This window comes from Arachis duranensis, chromosome 5, assembly GCF_000817695.3.
Source record: "Arachis duranensis cultivar V14167 chromosome 5, aradu.V14167.gnm2.J7QH, whole genome shotgun sequence".
Taxonomy (NCBI): Eukaryota; Viridiplantae; Streptophyta; class Magnoliopsida; order Fabales; family Fabaceae; genus Arachis; species Arachis duranensis.
The window spans coordinates 13902467-13908361 of NC_029776.3; the positions used below are offsets into that span (position 1 = coordinate 13902467).

At 34.6% G+C, this 5895-nt stretch overlaps 1 protein-coding gene across 2 annotated transcripts in view; it reads right to left on the reverse strand.

Moving 5' to 3' along the window:
• Nucleotides 1-2293, reverse strand: part of LOC107488243 (PHD finger-like domain-containing protein 5A) — a 4099-nt gene extending 1806 nt beyond the window's left edge. The window contains exon 1 of one of the 2 annotated variants that reach the window (XM_052262241.1): nt 2204-2293. The gene's annotated coding sequence lies outside the window, so the exon portion shown is untranslated. The other variant, XM_052262243.1, reaches the window with a different exon arrangement.
• Between the last annotated feature and the right edge of the window lie 3602 nt (nt 2294-5895).

A 5895-nucleotide genomic window follows, 5' to 3' on the forward strand; every position in this document is an offset into this window, starting at 1 on the left:
GGATGTGGGAGTGGGGTAATGGGGACGCTAGGTTATCTGATGGGGGGTGGGGACGTGGGCCATGGGCTATTGGGCTACTGAATGGGTTCGGTTAACTAATGGTTTTTTTAATGATTTTTTAGTTACCGGTTCGGTTAGGGTTTTTAGTGTTAGAACCGAAAATCGAACCGAACCGCATAAAAATAGTAAAACATTATTTTTCGATTTTTTTGGTTTTTGATTGTTTCGGTTCTCAATTTTGTTGGTTCGATTGATCGATTTTGTTCAGTCCGGATCCGTTTTAAACACCCCTACCATTAGTATTACTATTAAACGAGTTGTCTGTACATCGCTGGAAGTAACAAATATACCAGTTCAATTATTTATAAGAACCACAGTATACAACTTTACAACTTAATCATTAGATTAATATCACAAGAACATATGAAGTGCGACAACTTAATCATTAGATTAATATCACAAGAACATATGAAGTGCGAGGAGTCAGAACTAATGTCTCAGGCCTAGCAAGCTGAGAGCCTGAGAAGCATTAATACCAAAGCTTATGAATTACTTAGTTTTGTTTAAAAATAAAATATTTATGCAAAACAATGGCTTATTATTAAACCATATATATAACACAGGTCAAATCCTACATGAAACAAAGGTAGAATCAGAATAATGATGGATACAGCATTAAGTAGTTCAATCTATGGTTTGAATTTGATATCATAATAGTAATTAGGGGTGGCAACATGTACCTTACTCGCGGGCACCCAACCCGACCGGGTAGGGTTGCCAACCCGATCCTCAACGAGTAGGGTTCTCATGTAGGACGGGTAGAATGCGGATTGAACCTCAACACTACCCGACCAACCCGCAACATATATATATGTGTGTGTTTTTTAAGTGTATGTTAAACTAAAGACCTCTCACTAAATGTAAAAGATTCTTAGCCACTGAGAAAAGATCATTAATTGATAATTTAATACTCTTTTTCTTTTCATAAAAGTCAGTTCTATTTTAAATTATCATCAAGTTATATAATAATTTTACATCTTTTTGATAACCCGCGGATAGGATCGGGTACCCGCAGATTAAGAGCAAGTAGGGTTAGGGTTGAGATCCAAACTCTATCTTACCCTATCCATTGCCACCCCTAATAGTGCCTTTTCAACTATCTTTTTGGGGACTGACCAGCCCCGAAAATGCTATATCAAGAAAGTAGATAGTAGGATGGCCTCTATTTCAACAAATATAGATTAAATATTATCATTTTAGACACCACATATACAAATTTTGGGAGAGAAAGAGCATCATCCATGATCAAACACATTCAATTAAATTGAAAATAATGGACTAGTCTACATTCTAACCTCTACTGTCTAAAGGCTAAACATGTGTCACAATCAATTAAATTGATAAATAACATCATTAAAGTAAAAGTTAAAAAGTAATGCTATATGACCAACAAGATTTTATCATGTTTGCCTGATTGTTTGGTCACCATTCTAAATCCTAACTCCTAAATTCTAAGCCTTAAATTCTAAATCTTAAATTTTAATAATATAAAAATAAAGTATTGGCCAAATGCTAGCTAATATTAATAAAAAGTGTTGGTCCTGACATTTCTTAAATTTAAATATCAACATAAGAGGATTAAGCAAAAATAAACAAAATCGCATTGAACTTATATTCTCTACAACCCAAATCTAAAACATTCAAATTGATAAATCCGGATCATCATCTATCATTATTGTGATTGAAATGATGATGTTGCCATGGTTGATATTCTAAACTGAATAAATTTCCTAAACCATGAGCCCATGACAAGAAAAAAAGAAAACCCAACCATATTTTAAAAAATAAGTCCTAAGACAGCGTAATTACTCTAAAGCCCCCTTAATACTGAAAATCACCGTCCACTAACAACTGCAACACTGAAAAAATCCGAACCTATAGAATTTTCACTTTTATTTCAACGATATCCATTCTGTAAAAGCATCAAATTCGAATTTTCTTTCTTTATTCATTTAAATTAAACAAAAAAAATTAAATAAAAGAAATGTTAACAACATACATGATGAACTGCTTAATCCAGAATCATAGAGATCAAGCTTAAACAAAAATCATTATGCTAAAACAAATATAGTAAATGAACACGAACATGAAAAATTAAAAATTTTGCCGTGCAACACATAAGAATAAGCGGTGTTGAGCTAACCTATGCTGAGAACTGAGAAGTGAAGGCTTGAAAACGGTGTCGCTTAACAGGAATAGAGAAAAGAATTGTGTAGCAAAAAAGAGAATGGTGAGAACAAAAATAGTGTGCGAAAAAGAAAGGGAAAATGCGAGAAAAATCGAGACCTGTCCATGAGATGGGCTAGGCCTGAAAATGTTAAATTGGGTTAAGCCCACTATCTTTTAAACTTTTTTTTATATTATTTGAGTGATTTTCTAATAATTACCTTGAAAGGACAATGAGGTCCTTGACAAAAAAAATACTCAATTCGATTCCTGATCTTTATTTTTTGGGACTGATTAGTCCTTGTGAAAAAAATCAACATTAATTTTTTTTGGCACATAACCTAATCAGTTCCATAAAAGTAAAGCTCAAACAACGGTAGGGGTGTCTGCAGATCGGATCGGATATGATATCCGCGCTTTATAGTGCCGGATCCAATCCGATCCGCACATTTGCGGATCAGATCGGATCGGATATCGGATATATCCGCATAATTAAACCTTTTTTTAATCATATTTCTATGTAAAAAAATTCAATAAAATATTTCTTTCATACTTTTAAACTTATTTATTCCTAAAATATTTTTAATCAAACTCTTTCTAAATAACAAAAATAAAATAATACAATATATGAATAATTCCGCAAATAGTGCAGATCGGATCCAATCCGATCCGATCCGATCAATTTGCGGATCAGATCGTATCCACAATTTGCTAATCGGATGCGGATATTTACCGCAGATCTGCGGATATGATCCGATCCATGGACGCCCCTAAAGACTGGGTTGAGTATTTTTTTTTTTTGTCAAAGACCAAGGTAATTGTTAAGGACTAAATAATACAGAGCATGACAAAAAAAAAATACAGAAGGGCATGGACAAACTTTCCAAACTTGGGAAGCAGCAAGGAGCATAGTAGCTAGAATTTCGATTTAACTCTTAAAATCTTTCGATATTACGATTTTAAATGAGTTTATCGATTTTATCGAATTTGTGCTAAGTCTGACGATTTTACGATTTAAATCTTATTAAGATTTTACGTTTTACGTTTTTTATTTACTTTTTCGATTTCACGTAAAATCTCGATTTTCTCTACCTTGGCAAGGAGAAACTGGAACCACCGTGGATTACGCCTATGCCGGAGGTGGACTGCGCACCGGCTCAACAGAATTCGATACAACATAGGATCGGAGAGAGCAAAAGCAAACCGAAGCTCGAGATGGCCATGGAGAAGGGACGGTCTTGTCGGAGATGCGCGACAGAGCTTCAGTAGGAATAGGAGAGACTTTCCGGTGGAGTTTGCACCGAACCGGAACGGGATTAAGTTGTATGTAGGCAATAGACGTGGGTGGCCAGGGTTCGAGCTTGAATCGGCAGCAAAGGATGAACGGCAGGCTACTAGAACTAATTGCGAATGATATCCGGGTCGGGTGGGTGCCTGGGTGGTCCGATTTTTAAGGCTTTATTTTGATTTAGATACTCTAATCTTATCTTTTCCTTAATATTAACATTATAAATTGATGAATAATCTATCACCAATTATTCAATCCCACCATTGGAATCGTGTATCAATCTCTTTTATTATAAAAAATTTCATTATTTTTCTTTCGGATATCCATTTACTTAATTTTCAATTTTTCTTCATTTTTTATCCGTCTATTTAATATCCAATATTTATTCATCATTAATTGATATTCACAGTGTCAGCAAAGATCCAATCAATTTTTTCATTGTAGTGTTTAGAAAACAATCTATCGTTTTAATTACAAGCCACCCGACCCGGATATCATTCGTAATTAATTCCAGTAGCCCGCCGATCCTCCTTTGCTGCCGATTCAAGCTCGAACCCTGGCCACCCACGTCTATTGCCTACATACAACTTAATCCCGTTCCGGTTCGGTGCAAACTCTGCCGGAAAGTCTTTCATATTCCTACTGAAGCTTTGTCGCGCATCTCCGACAAGACCGTCCCTTCTCCATGGCCATCTCGAGCTTCGGTTTGCTTCTGCTCTCTCCGATTCTATGTTGTATCGAATTCTGTTGAGCCGGTGTGCAGTCTACCTCCGGCCTAGGCGTAATCCACGGTGGTTCCAGGTTCTCCTCGCCGCTTCCCACGTTTGGAAAGTTCGTCCACGCCCCTCTGTATTATTTAGGTTTATTTTTTGTCATGCTCTGTATTATTTAGTCCTTAACAATTACTTTGGTCTTTGACAAAAAAATACTCAAGCCAGTCGGCGGTGTTTGAGCTTTATTTTTATGGAATTGATTAGGTTATGTGCCAAAAAAAAGTTAATGTTGATTTTTTTCGTAAGGACTAATCAGTCTCAAAAAATAAAGATCAGGAACCGAATTGAATATTTTTTTTCAAGGACCTCGTTGTCCTTTCGAGGTAATTGTTAGAAAATCACTCAAATAATAATAAAAAAATTTAAAAGATAGTGGGCTTTGCCCAATTCAACATTTTCAGGCCTAGCCCATCTCATGGACAGGTCTCGATTTTTCTCGCATTTTTCCTTTCTTTTTCGCACACTATTTTTGTTCTCACCATTCTCTTTTTCGCTACACAATTCTTTTCTCTGTTCCTGTTAAGCGACACCGTTTTCAAGCCTTCACTTCTCAGTTCTCAGCACAGGTGAGCTCAACACCGCTTATTCTTATGTGTTGCACGTCAAAAATTTCAATTTTTCATGTTCGTGTTCATTTACTATATTTGTTTTAGCATAGTGATTTTTGTTCAAGCTTGATCTCTATGATTATGGATTAAGCAGTTCGTCATGTATGTTGTTAGCATTTTTTTTATTTAATTTTTTATTAATTTAAATGAATAAAGAAAGAAAATTCGAATTTGATGCTTTTACAGAATGGATATCGTTGAAACAAAAGTGAAAATTGTATAGGTTCGGATTTTTTTGGTGTTGCAGCTGTTAGTGATGTGTACTGGTTTAACGGTGATTTTTAGTATTAAGGGACTTTAGAGTAATTACGCTGTATTAAGGCTTATTTTTGAAAATATGGTTGGGTTTTCTTTTTTTCTTGTCATGGGCTCATGGCTTAGGAAATTTATTCAGTTTACAATATCAACCATGGCAACATCATCATTTCAATCACAATAATGATAGATGATGATCCGGATTTATGAATTTGAATGTTTTAGATTTGGGTTGTAGAGAACAAAAGTTCAATGCGATTTTATTTATTTTTGCTTAATCCTCTTATGTTGATATTTAAATTTGAGAAATGTTAGAGACTAACACTTTTTATTAAATATTAGCTAGCATTTGGCCAACACTTTATTTTTATATTATTAAAATTTAAGATTTAGAGTTTAAGCCTTAGAATTTAGGATTTAGAATTTAAAATGGTGACCAAACAATCAGGCAAACATGATAAAATCTTGTTGGTCATATAGCATTGCTTTTTAACTTTTACTTTAATGATGTTATTTATCAATTTAATTGATTGTGACACATGTTTAGCCTTTGGACAGTAGAGGTTAGAGTGTAGACTATGTCCATTATTTTCAATTTAATTGAATGTGTTTGATCATGGATGATGTTCTTTCTCTCTCAGAATGTATATATGGTGTCTAAAATGATAATATTTAATCTATATTTGTTGAAATAGAGGCCATCCTACTATCTGCTTCTTGATATAGCATTTTCGGGGCTGGCCAG